Raw genomic sequence first — 13042 nt, 5'->3', positions numbered from 1 at the left:
ACGGGGTTTCACCGTGTTAGCCAGGATGGTCTCGATCTCCCGACCTCGTGATCCGCCCGTCTCGGCCTCCCAAAGTGCTGGGATTACAGGCTTGAGCCACCATGCCCGGCCTGTGCTTTTTTTTTGAGACAGAGTTTTGCTCTGTCGCCCAGGCTGGACTGCAATGGCACGATCTTGGCTCACTGCAACCTCTGCCTCCCTGGTTCAAGCAATTCTCCTGCCTCAGCCTCCCAAGTAGCTGGGATTATAGGTGTGTGCCACTAATGCCTGGCTATTTTTTTTTTTTTTTTTTTTGAGATGGAGTTTTGCTCTTTTTTCCCAGGCTAGAGTGAAATGGCATCATCTCGGCTCACTGCAACCTCCACTCACCCAGGTTCAAGCAATTCTCCTGCCTCAGCCTCCCGAGTAGCTGGGATTACAGGCGCATGCCACTACACCTGGCTAATTTTTGTATTTTTAGTAGAGACAGGGTTTCATCATGTTGGCCAGGCTGGTCCCGAACTGTTGACTTCAGATGATCCACCCGCCTCAGCCTCCCAAAGTGTTAGGATTACTGGCGTGAGCCACTGCACCTGGCAATTTTTTGTATTTTTAGTAGAGACGGGGCTTTGCCATGTTGGCAAGGCTGGTCTCGAACTCCTGACCTCAGGTGGTCCACCCGCCTCGGCCTCTCAAAGTGCTGGGTGTGTATTTCTTCATTTTCAACCATTCCTTGTAAATTCAGGCTTATCTCTTTATCAAAGTGAAATATAGCTGGATGTGTTTCCTTCTTCCTTAGTAAAAGAACTCTAGTAATGTGCTTAGCCCAAAAGATCATGTTTCTTTGCACATCTTGCAGCAAAATATGGACATATTACTAGGTTACAGCCAATGAGAGGTAAAGGGAAGTGTTTTATGGGACTTTGGGGGTACTCTTTGAAAGGAGAGGATGTACACTCTTTATTGTTCTTTCTTCTTTTCATCTGTTATGAGGATGAGCTAGCTAATGCTTTTGGCAACCATCACGGATAAAGAGGTGTCCTTGAGGATTGAAGCCACATGCTAGGAGAGAGAAGCAGAAAGACAGAAGAAGCATGGGGCCTGGGGCCTGCCAATTAGCCTGGACTCCCTCATATGGAATGGACTACAGTCACTTGAGAGAGAGAAAAACTTCCATTGTGTTTAAACCTCTGTTTGGCTTTTCTGTTACGTGTAGACATCAGGATTACCAAAAGACACGCCAGATTTTGCCTTTCTTTAAAAAGAACACTCAATCTAAGTTTGTCTTTTTTTCCCTTAGTGATTTGAGAGCGTTAATTTCTATTTCATTTATATTAGTAGTTACTATAAAATGCCTAACAAACATATTTGCACATTTATTTTCGAAGAGCATTAGGACCTTGCTACTCCAAGTATGATCCCTTGATCAGCTATGTCAGCATCACTGGGGAGTTTTTAAGAAATGTAGAATCTCACGCCTTACCTAGGCCCACAGAAACAGAATCTCATTTTGACAAGATCCTCAGGTGACCTGTGTACATATTGCAGTGTGAAAACCACTACTCTTGAGACTGGCGTCCCCTCCCCATTTCTGTATAATGTGCAATCATCTCCCACTTTCCTTCTTATGCCTGTGATGGCTTCCACAGAGAGCCAAGTCAGCAGCAAGGCATCCCTGGCCTTTGAAAATCTGGTCCCCATCTACCTCTAGCTTTAGTGTTTGTCCTTCTCCCACCCTACCCCAACTCTCCACTCCTCATGCTGGACTAAATGTGTCAGTTCCCTAAATGTGTCACGGCACTTTCTGGGTATACACTAATCCCTCCCCAATATCCCACCCAACAGCTATCCTACTTCTTCCTTGCTAATTAATAGAAGGTCGATTTTGTTCTGGGAGATGATGGTTCCAGTTCCAAGTGATATGCCTAGACGCGTCTCATTCTCCATTGCATGATACTTTCCCCTTCAGCCTACCCTCGTATCTGGGATGGCCATGTACCTGACCTGGCCAAGGATGCATACAGAAATACATGCTGGGGCGAGGGGGGCATTTAAAATACCTGGATAAAAAGAACCCTGTGAGAAGAAAAATGTATGTTCTTAACCCTTCTTTCCTACCTAAAATGTTGGGGTGTATCTGAGGTACACAAGCTATCCTGTAACCATGAGGACAAGCATGGGGTCAAAGAGCCAACATGCTAAGGATGAGAAGCAGAAAGACCAAGCCAGGTCCTCAAGTGACAGTCTGTTTCTCTCTCCCCCATTCCTTTCTCTTTAATTTGCTCCAAATTCACCCTCCTTTCATCTCTCCTTTAGTTGATGTAACATGGAACTGAGGTATGTTCTAGCCTGTTAGCTATATTACACTATAATATTTATTTATTTATTTATTTTTAAGTTCCAGGGTACAAGTGCAGGATGCGCAGGTTTCTAACAAAGGTAAATGTGTGCCATGGTGGTGTGCCGCACCTATCAACCCATTATCTAGATATTAAGCCCAGCATGCATTAGCTATTTTCCTCATGCTCTCCCTCCCCGCACCCCACCCCTCAACAATACAGCTAAGCTTTTCATTATAAATATCACCCTGTCTCCCTAAATCTCCCCACCCACCAAATCCACCACTCTAAAATAAGAACAGTGGGTTTTTAGTTCCCTGAGACTGAAATTATTTTCCCCCATGGGCTGAGCCAGCTAGCCCCCATCTAGGCAAACCTACCCTTCCTCTCACCTTCTTCCCTGGTTCCAGTTGGCTACGTCACGGGGCACCTTGCCTATTGGGGACTGATCTTTTTTTTAAAGTCTGTGATTTCAAGGGAGTGGATGTTGTGAAATAGAGTGAAAAGAAACTGAAGTCTGAATGTAGTGAACTTTTCCCTGCCCCTACATGTGAATAATGACTTGCTGATAGAAGTAGCTTTTTCTTTTTCTTTTTTTTTTTTTGAGATGGAGTTTCGCTCTTGTTGCCCGGGCTGAAGGGCAATGGTGTGATGTTGGTTTACCAAAATCTTCACCTCCCGGGTTCAAGTGATTCTCCTGCCTCAGCCTCCCGAGTAGCTGGGATTACAGGCATGAGCCACCACACCTGGCTAATTTTGTATTTTTAGTAGAGATGAGGTTTCTCCATGTTGGTCAGGCTTGTCTGGAACTCCCGACCTCAAGTGATCCGCCCACCTCGGCCTCCCAAAGTGTTGGGATTATAGGTGTGAGCCATCGCGCTGGGCCAGAAGTAACTTTTTCAAAGATGAAAAACAATCTAAGATTTATGGACAAGGCTGTTCAAAGAGACTCAGTGCTGTTTGTAGCCAAGGTGGAAATTTCAGATTCCTAGATCTATTGTGGATAGGGAGAAAGGAAGGAAGGGAGGAGCTGAGGGTGGGGTGGGGGAGGCGGGGGAAGAGAGCAAGAGGATAGAGGGTGGAGTTAGAACTGGCTGGAGAAGAACACAGGAAGGTCAGCGCTTTGGAAGATTTCTTGTGCCCATCTCTGAGTTCTAAAGTAGCGTGAACATGACAACCATTTCCAACAAATGGCGGTGACAGAAACAAATGAACCCACTTTGCTGGCACTGTTTTTCCCTAAGTGCCATGCTGCACACACTTTCAGCATGGATGGAAGGGCGATGGGGACCAGCACTGCACATTGGAGATGAATGAACATTTTATCTGAAACTGGGAATTCTGCCTCTACAGGTTCTGACCCACCCCTCACTGTGTGCTTGGGAAGCCACCAGAACAAGATTCCTGCTAGTTTCTCAGAGTCGAATCTGAAATATTTGGCCAGAAGCTAGATTGTGGTTGGACCAATCTCTTACAGCAACTCCTGCCCATTTCATCCGTCCCCAAAGGCCAGCGGTGGCGGCGGGGGCACTGAAAGGTTGCTGGGAGCAGTGCCGGACCCCGTGCATCTGGACAACCTCCTGGGCCTCGCGGGTGCTGAGCCAACATTTTTGAGTGTATATTTTAAAACCACAGCTTCAAAAGTATAAAAATAGTGTGAAAAATAAAAACAGGACTCACAATCAGAGCCTCAATCACTCTGCTAGTTAGAGAAGTTAGAGAAATAATAAAATTAGAGGAACCAAACTGAAAGCTTTAAGAGCGTTCCCTTGCTTGGCAAGGAGAATCCTGGGGCCAGACTCGTGCAGGGCCCTTCCCTAAGTGCTTAAAGCAGCTCGGCTTCCACTTAAAACGTCTGTTATCACTCCTGTCTCCTCCGAGGAGTTATTTATGAAGAAGGTTTCCCAGCTAGCCTGCCAAGCAAGGCATCTCTAACAGGGGCTGGGCAGGCAGGAGGAGCTGAATGAGAAGCCCACAGAGGCTGTGCTGTACGATCCCACTTCTTCCAACACTCCCAGGCTGTAACTCAAAACTTGAAAACAACCCGAATCCTTTTCCAAACACAAACCCAATGTCTTCTGTCAGGTTCCATATATTTTCCTAACTCCATTCCCCACCCCGACCCACTCCACAGCAGAAACCAATTTTCTTAACAGAGCGGGTTCTTGGGAGTTTTCTAAGTGTTCTCATTTGGAACAGATTAAGGGGGCGAGGAGGATAACCTGATTTTTTTTTTTTTTTACTTTTGAAAACACACACACACACACACACACACACACACACACACACACACACACACACACACACACACACACACACACACACACACACACACACACACTTGAGGGTCTGAAGCAGAACCACTACTATGTTCTATGAGTGGCTTTTAAAAGAGGGGGAATTTCATTTTCTGGTGTGATGGGACTGGGTTGCTTGGGGAGCCCTTATCAACTTGTCCCAGTGTAACCTGACCCCACAGGCTCATTGTTGGGGCCCTTGGGCTTGCCAGGAGGCTGAGCAGGGCACTGACTGAAGGGAAGCTGCCCATCTCAAACCCCATGTCTACATTCAACTCCAAAACCAGGCTGTGCTACAGAAACAATAGGTCTCCCTGTCGTGAGCCACTCTAGAATGTAACATGCTCCACTCTGCTGTGATGGAGGCCTCAGCCCTTAAAAAGCTTAGTGTGGGTGAGAGGAGGAGACTCATAAAGAAGGAGCAATGTACGAGCTAAACTGTGTGGCTGTGACTTAAGTAGAGACACAAAGACTGGAAAGGCTTTGTGGGAAAGGAGGGCATAGGGCTGGGTAGAATCGCGACACTTAACCAGGTTGACCGGCTCAGGGAGGACCTGCCATGCGTAAGCACAGTGGCGGAACAGGCACTGGGTGCCGAACTGCGGCCTCCCCTCTCCACTTCCCCATTCCTGCTCCCTTCTGAGTGTGGCTCCCTCCCTCCTGCCATTGCTCCATTTTTTTGGTCTCTACTAAGTGTATTCTTCCTCCCCAGTCCCCCTCAATTAAAAAGTTATCTTTCTAGTAAATTCTTGCTACCGGTAATGCAACTGCAAAGCTTGTGGGCTTGTTTCCTAAGGAAGTGTCTGCATTTTGGGTGATGTGTGTGGTCCTAAGAGATGGAACAGGGATCAGCAACCAAACTTACCAAGTTGGTGAGAACGTTTTGAACAAAATTCTTATTATTAATGGTTACTTCCTTATAAAATTAGCCATGTAAATTGCTAACAGAAAACATGATTTGGATATATGTAAAGGAAGGTCTGTTGATTTTAGGTGGCATACCACCTGAGAGGGTGGACTCCCAACAGTTTAGGAGCAGACGCTCTATCTAATTCATCCCTGTATCCCCAGCTGTTAGTGCCCATGCAGCTGGCACTTTCCAGAACCTCAGTGATTAGGACCTGGTAAAAATAAGATAGCAGATTGCGAGAAATGAAGTTCCTGTCTCCCAAAACCCAGTCCTCCCCACTTACATAGAAATGGGCTTTTTAGCTGAGCGTGCGTCCATTTAGCTCAACACATGATTTCTGAGCCTCTTCGGCTGAGACCTGTGGCAGATGACGAGGGCCTGGCCGATGAGATCCACGGAAGTGGTGCATGTGACTTCCAGGTTGGCCCCTCCCTCCTGCCTTCCTGCTCACCAGATTGTGGACATGGAAGTGGGAGCTGGCACTGCCATCTGGGGCCATGTGAGGGATGGTGTGTCTTGAAAATGTCAGAGCACTAAGAAAGAAGGTGTGGGCCCCTTACCATATGGACCATCACGCCAGTCTACTGAGTGCTCTATGTGAGGAAGAAATAAGCTACTGACTTGTTGAAGCCACTACTAACTTCTCTCACAGATGCCAAATCTATACCCTGACTAAAACATCAGCTGTTTCATGCTTGAAACCCCAGAAAATACTTCAGAAAGTCCATTTCAAGATACGCCCCAAGCTGACAGCCCTGGTTGTACTCCAGTAACTTCAGTACTTCAGCTGGAGGTGGGGAGGCAGGAGAGGGGAAAGGAGGGAGGGGAGAGGAGGGAGAGAGGGAGAAGACAAGCTGCTGTCAAGGCCAATTCTTTGTGTTTGATTCCCACCTGCTGTTCTCTGCCTCTGCTCCTGTAGATCAGCCTCACAAGAAATTCACTTCTGACAAACGCAGTGACTGAAGTACAGCAAGGATTTCCTGGCCATTTTGACATTGAGGGAGGGATTTCTTACTTTTAGCTCATCACGATGCATCAGTGAACAGGTCAGAGCACATCTCTCAAATACCATTCTCCTCCTGATGCTCATACACACATTAACATCCAAACTGGGGCTGTATACTCCTTACAAACAGACACTCTGAAAGGTGCACAGATTCCCAACACACCTTTCTATCTCAAAGTACACACCCTGCCCCATGTGTGCAGAGAACCACCCTCCCTGTACTGACCCACCATCACCAGAGCCACTCTCCATTCTGCTCTTCTGCCCATGAGAGGTCTTGCATGGGGACTCCTGTAGTCAAAAAGAGAGCAGCAAAAACAAGGAAGCCCAGGCTTTCACAATCCACCAAGCATCTTCTGGGAGATCTGAGAACAGAACTGGAGAGTTTGGTGGGTTGGATGAGGGCTTCCCAGGTCTCTGGTGTCACCCTTTATGCCTCCTTGGATAACCGTAGGATGGTGAGGAAGGAGGGGCCACCAGCTTGGCCAGTGAGGAGGCCTCTCCTGGGCCCCACCCTTGCCCTGCAGAACTTCTCGGGCAGCACTGTCATGACAGCCTGGGTCTGACCTTCATCTGGCTGTTGGGATGGAAGAAGTCTGTAGCTGAGTGAACTCAGGAGGGCAAAGGGCAGGTGCCAGTGCTGGCTGGGATGCTCAGGAGGGGTGCTCCCGATAGAGTCAGGCCTGAAGCTGGGGCTGGAGGAGTCATCCTCCTTGAACCAGGGATGAATGAGAAAGCAGTGGGGGGGCCCATCTTGCCACCCCTGACAGAGCAGTGACCCTAACACCTGAAACTGGCTTAGGTTCAAAAAGGAAGCCTGCTCGCCACGGTGAAAAGAGAAATCCTGCATTGTGATATGGCCTTGCTGAGGAAAGCGGAGTTCCTGAGGAAAAGGAAAGCAGAGGAGAGCTGAGGCCATGAGCTGGAGAAGGAAGATCACCAGGCACCAGGCTTGCCCTAACAGGGAAGACAACAGCCTGCAGCGGCGTCAGCACCAGATGGCCTAAGCCTCAGACCGAGGGCTTATCATCACCCACAGGGGTCAGTCGCCGTGGCCAGAGAGCTCGGCTTTCAGAAGCAGCAAGAGTCGGGGCAAAATGATGCAAAAATGACCCTCATTTCCTCGAAAGGAGCCTGTTGTTGTCTCTCTGGGGATTAGTCACTGGGAGGCCATGGTAACAATCCCATCACCCCAGCAACCAGGCCCAGCCAGGGTACTCACTGGCACTCGTAACTGGCCAGCAGATCGAAGACGTTTGCACCTGCTTTTGCACATCATGGGAGCCGCTGCCAGTGACGCACTCGCTGAGACGCAGGTGAACGTCAGGGGGCCCAGGCTCTCTGGAACAGCAACTGACAGCACATGCAACTTGGAATGCGGCAACTGGAGCTCCGCTGTGCCCACCCACTGCAGCTGGCAGGAATGGGGGTGGAGGTGCGGATGATGGCCTACCTTGGTCAAATCTCTTTCTTTTGAAGAAATAAATGAGAAAACAGATAACTGGCTCCCACATAACTATCTTCCTTCAAAAGCCATTTCCTCTCACCCTCCACTGGTTCACAGCGGGGTAGGACCGCAATTCCTAGCCTCTTCTGTTTCCTCCCCTGCAGCCCCACTGACAATAAGAGGAAGACCCAGTCAGCCATGGAGAGAGGCCCAGAGAGACCAAGGCAGTGGAATCCTGGGCTGACTCAGGGTGTGGTTTGATTGCTGACTGCTGAGAGATGGCTGGTTTCACAGAACACTTAGTTCTTCCCACCCCAGTGTTGCTGGAGTTCCTCCAAGCCCTCTTCTCAAGGCAGTGTTCCATCTTCTCTGCCCTTACCCTACACCACCCCATCTCACCCTGCCACCTCCTCTCTACCCTCTGAGTCTGGATTATTCTCAGGTGGGTATCCCTACATTTCTGTCACTTCCTCTGTAAAAATCAAGGCTTGGGGGACAGTAGAGGTATTGTCCTGGGCCTCAGGAGACAGTGTCATAGACCTCGTTTTTCTACTCATTATGTGACACTGTGGAAATCATTTACCTTTCCTGGGCTTCAATTTCCACATCTCTAAGTTAGAGGCTCTAAAACCCTCAAGTCATGGGATTCCCTCCCTCCAGGAGGGGCACTGGAGAACAGGAACAGCAGCAGCCTTAACAGAGGACCACCTGCCACCTCTTGCTGCATCTGCCCTCTATTCCCTTTCCCCAGGGCACACTCTGGTATCTCAGCTCTGGTCCCCAACCCATTTTCTTACGCTATGACTCCAGTGTCTTCTTTCAAACATAACAGTGAGTTTAGAAGACCTTCAGTGCATCCCTTTCTCTTAACTCCTGGGTTCTAAACTAGATGCCAGGTTTGGACTCCTTTCCCTGACTCAGAGAGGCTCGGAGAGTGCAAGGCCTCTATCACCAGAGCTCCAACTCTGGCTCTGACACTTATCTGCTTTGGGACTTTGGGCCCATTCCTTCAACTCTCTGAACTTCTGCATATTCACATCTAAAATGGAGGAAGTATAGTAGGTCCCTATAATCCCAGCTACTCAGGATGCTGAGGTGGGAGGATCCCTTGAGCCCAGGAGTTCAAGACTGCAGTGAGCTACAAGCGTGCCTGTGAACAGCCACCAGTATTCCAGCCAGAGTGATGCAGTGAGAACCCACCTTTAAAAACATAAAAATATAAATAAAATGGAGGAGATAATAAAGTATCTCACAGTGTTGTGAGGATCAAAGGGGATAAAAAGAAACAGGAGCATCAAGAGGGAGGTGATGAGGTTCTCCTTCCCCTGTCCCCCCACTGGCCTGCTCAGAGTGGGAAAGAGCAGACAGGGCTCTGGGAGGAAGGGGCCACCTCCCCTAGGCCTTCCAGATCGATTCATGCAGCCTTGGCTCTTGTCCCTCACCTGGGACCTGATGAGCAACTGGCAAGTATCCCCCTGCTGGGCACTTCCCAGGGCCGGCCCTGTGCTAGGCATGTGGGCCCCTATGGATGAAACTCTTGCTCAAGAAATTTCATCCTGCATGATCCAGTATGCAATGACAAGGGAGAGAAGGAGTTAGTCCAGGATTTTCTACAGTGCCCAGTCTTAGTAGATGCTCCATCAGTTCCTCATCAGCTGTTGAATTCATGTCTCTAGGAAGAGGTGAGGACTAAGGCAGGCGATTTAATCTGCCATAACAAGAAAATGCTGTGACCTCAGGGCAATTTCACAACACAGAATCCAAACAGTTTCCCCCACCAGATAGATCTGAAAAACACTAAGGTTCTTACTGGGTTTAACTACTTTGACAGATGCATTTCTCAATTCATTCATTCAGTTGATCATCAAACAGTGATTCTTATTGAACATCTATTATGTGCCAGGTTCTGAGAATATAGCGGCAAACAAACAAGACAAAAATCCTACTTTCTTGGAACTTTTTTTTTTTAAGACGGAGTTTCATTCTTTCACCCAGGCTGGAGTGAAGTGGTGCAATCTCAGCTCACTGAAACCTCTGCCCCCTGGGTTCAAGCGATTCTTCTGCCTCAGCCTCCTGAGTAGCTGGGATTACAGGTATGCACCACCACGCCCAGCTAATTTTTGTATTTTTAGTAGAGAGGGGGTTTCACCATGTTGGTCAGGCTGGTCTCGAACTCCTGACCTTAGGTGATCCACTCGCCACGGCCTCCCAGAGTGCTAGGATTACAGGCGTGAGCTACCGCGCCCGGCCTCTTGGAACTTTTATTCCGGTGGAGAGAAACAAATAACAAATAAATAAAATTATGCAGAGAATTAAACCAGTGGGATGAATGACAGCAAATAACTGGGTGGTTACTGTAGTCTGAGAGGTCAAGGCAGTACCCCTGTGCAGATGACACTGAAGCTGAGATTGGAATTATATGAAGGAGTCAGCCATGCGGGACGAGGGAAGAATATTCCAAGCAGAGGGAACAGCTATTGCAGAGGCCCTGAGGTTGGAATGGGCTTCGGAGTGGGAAAACCCGAAAGAAGGCTGGAGTGGCTAGGGGAGCAGTGGCAGGGGCTGGACTGGTTAGGATTTTGTATGTTACCTTAGGAATTTAGGTTTTACCCAGATTAAGATGGGAAGCCAAGACAAGAGTTCTGAGCAGGACAGCAGTACCATCTGTTTTACTCCTGAAGAAGCGAGCCTGAATTTCAGCAAATAAAAATAGAGGCAGGAAGACCAGGCTGCAGAAGTCTGGGGAGAGATGGTGGTGGCTTGGACTAGCACATGAAACAAGCCTGGTGGACAGGCACTGTGTAAGTATTTGTTGAATGAATGAACAAATGAATGACTGAATACCCTTATCTGACCACTTCTCATCTCATACTTAAATAGTAAGAAAAATCTCTAGACTATCTTAAGTAGGAGTAAGAGAAGGGGTCAGAAAACAGTTTAGAGTTTTGGCTTTGTTTTGTTTTTTTGAGACAGGGTCTCACTCTGTTGACCTGGCTGGAGTGCAGTGGCATGATCATGGCTCATTGTAGCCTCGACCTTCTGGGCTCAAGTGATCCTCCCACCTCAGCCTCCTCAGTAGCTGGAACCACAGGCATGCACCACTACACTTGGCTAATTAAAAAAATTTTTTTTAGAGATAGGATCTCCCCATGTTGCCCAGGCTGGTTTTGAACTCCTGGGCTCAAGTGATCTGGCTGCCCCGGCCTCCGAAAGTGCTGGGATTACAGGTATGTGCCACTGTGCCTAGCCCCAACTTAGAATTTTAAAGTAGACACATATAAATGATGAATGGCCAGGCACGGTGGCTCACGCCTGTAATCCCAGCATTTTGGGAGGCCAAGGCAGGCAGATCACTTGAGGTCAGGAATTCAAGACCAGCCTGGGCAACATGTAGTAGCCCCATCTCTATTAAAATACCAAAATTAGCCAGCCATGGTGGTGTGTGCCTGTAATCCCAGCTACTCGGGAGGCTGAGGCAGGAGAATTGCTTGAACACAGGAGGCGGAGGTTGCAGTGAGCCAAGATTGCACCACTGCACTCTCGCCTGGGCGCCAAGAGTAAAACTCCGTCTCAAAAAAAAAAAATAAAATAAAAAATAAAAATAAAAGGAAATGATGGAGGCAAATAAGTGTAACTCATCTGAAGAGGAATTTAGGCCAGGCTTGGAGATAGGCAGGAGGATATATTCTAGTATAAAGTGATTCTTAACTTTTTTGGGTCATTCTTCTTTAGAAAAAGGTACTTGGTACATCTATAATATTGAGTCTGGGGCAAGGCTCTGGCACCACAGAGCAGAAAAGGCACTTTGAAGACGATATACCTGAGGTGATTAGGAAAGAGCCTATGGAAGGCAGGAGAAGGAGGGAGGCAGTCAGTACTTGCGGAGCCCTTCTAGTGCCTGACCCTGTGATCTGGCAGGAACTGAAAAAAGCACAGGGCCTGCTGCAGGTCTGAGACTGGTGGGCAGACTTAGAGGTTCCAGGGGTGGAAGCATCTGTGACTCAGTGTGAAGTCCCACAGGCCTGGGGCTTTGTTGACTGAGCTGTCTCACTCCATGGGGCCACTGGAAAATGTCACAGTGACCCAGGCCTCCCTATCTCTCTCCTCCCAGGCTTCCCTCCCTGTTTGCTCAAGGGTCAGGGCATATGAGAAGTGTTCATCCTTTCATGCTGGCTCACGGGTTCTGTGTGGGTGACGATGATGCCACATGTATATATGTGTGCAGATGTTGGTTTTTTCCTTCTTTGCCTTGCCCTGGCTACATGGCTGCTTGGACTCAACCTTACAATGCCACTTGCCTACTGCTCCATTCTCTAACCTCTGAGTCTCATTTTTCTGCATCTCACTCCTACTTCCCTTCTTCCACCTCCCTGCTAAACACCATTGTTATTCCAGTCTCTACAGGTCACCATGCCAAGCACAGGACGCTCCTTTGGTGTCTCCCAGGTAACCCAGGGCCATGGTCCCTGCAGCCCCAGGCTGGCTCTCTGGTCCTGTAATCCAAGACCCAGACTTCAGAGGTAGGAGTGAGGAGGGACCCAACACTACAGGCTGCAAACTCAGCCTACCAGACCCGGACAGTGCGCGAGTCAGCAAGACTGCCACCCTAGTTGGTATGAATCAGTGAAAAACGCTGCCCCTTGAGCTGGTTCCAGCAGAGAGGGTCTGCCTGCTTGTTCCGGAGTTTCCTTATTTCAAAGCGTACTCTCATGCTTCTTTTGCCACCTGACTGTGGTGAAAAGTCAATCCATTAACACAAATTGAGCACCCACTGTGTACCTAATAGAAAACAGTCTCTAAGTTCATGAGAGCTAGTTGGGAAGAGAGAACTAAAGCACAGGAAAGGGAAAATGATAAAAGTGTAAAACAGCAAAGGCTCTGTGATGATACAATAACCAAATGCTGCAGCGGTTCAGGGAATGGGGAGATCCCGGAGGGCAGGGGTGCTGTCGAGAAGATGGGATTTAATGCATTCCCACTAAATGTCCATATTTGGCAGGACAAGCAGAAGTTTTACATGACTTTTTGTGGGCAAGGGGCCTGCTAGGAAAGAGGGACCAGAAT

The 13042-nt window shown here is 48.4% G+C and overlaps 1 protein-coding gene and 1 long non-coding RNA gene across 12 annotated transcripts in view; one reads left to right on the top strand and one right to left on the bottom strand.

The window, feature by feature from the left end:
- The window catches only part of LOC135966842 (uncharacterized), a 37648-nt gene extending 29620 nt beyond the window's left edge, over positions 1-8028 (top strand). The window contains exon 2 of the long non-coding RNA XR_010580476.2: positions 3672-8028. This is a non-coding gene — a long non-coding RNA (uncharacterized lncRNA). The remainder of the gene's footprint in view (positions 1-3671) is intronic.
- The window catches only part of THADA (THADA armadillo repeat containing), a 358465-nt gene that overhangs the window by 31169 nt on the left and 314254 nt on the right, over positions 1-13042 (bottom strand). The gene's annotated exons all lie outside the window — the stretch shown is intronic.

Source organism: Macaca fascicularis, chromosome 13 (assembly GCF_037993035.2).
Source record: "Macaca fascicularis isolate 582-1 chromosome 13, T2T-MFA8v1.1".
NCBI lineage: Eukaryota > Metazoa > Chordata > Mammalia > Primates > Cercopithecidae > Macaca > Macaca fascicularis.
Note: the sequence above shows the minus strand (reverse complement) of the source record. Positions and strands in the feature narration are given on the sequence as shown.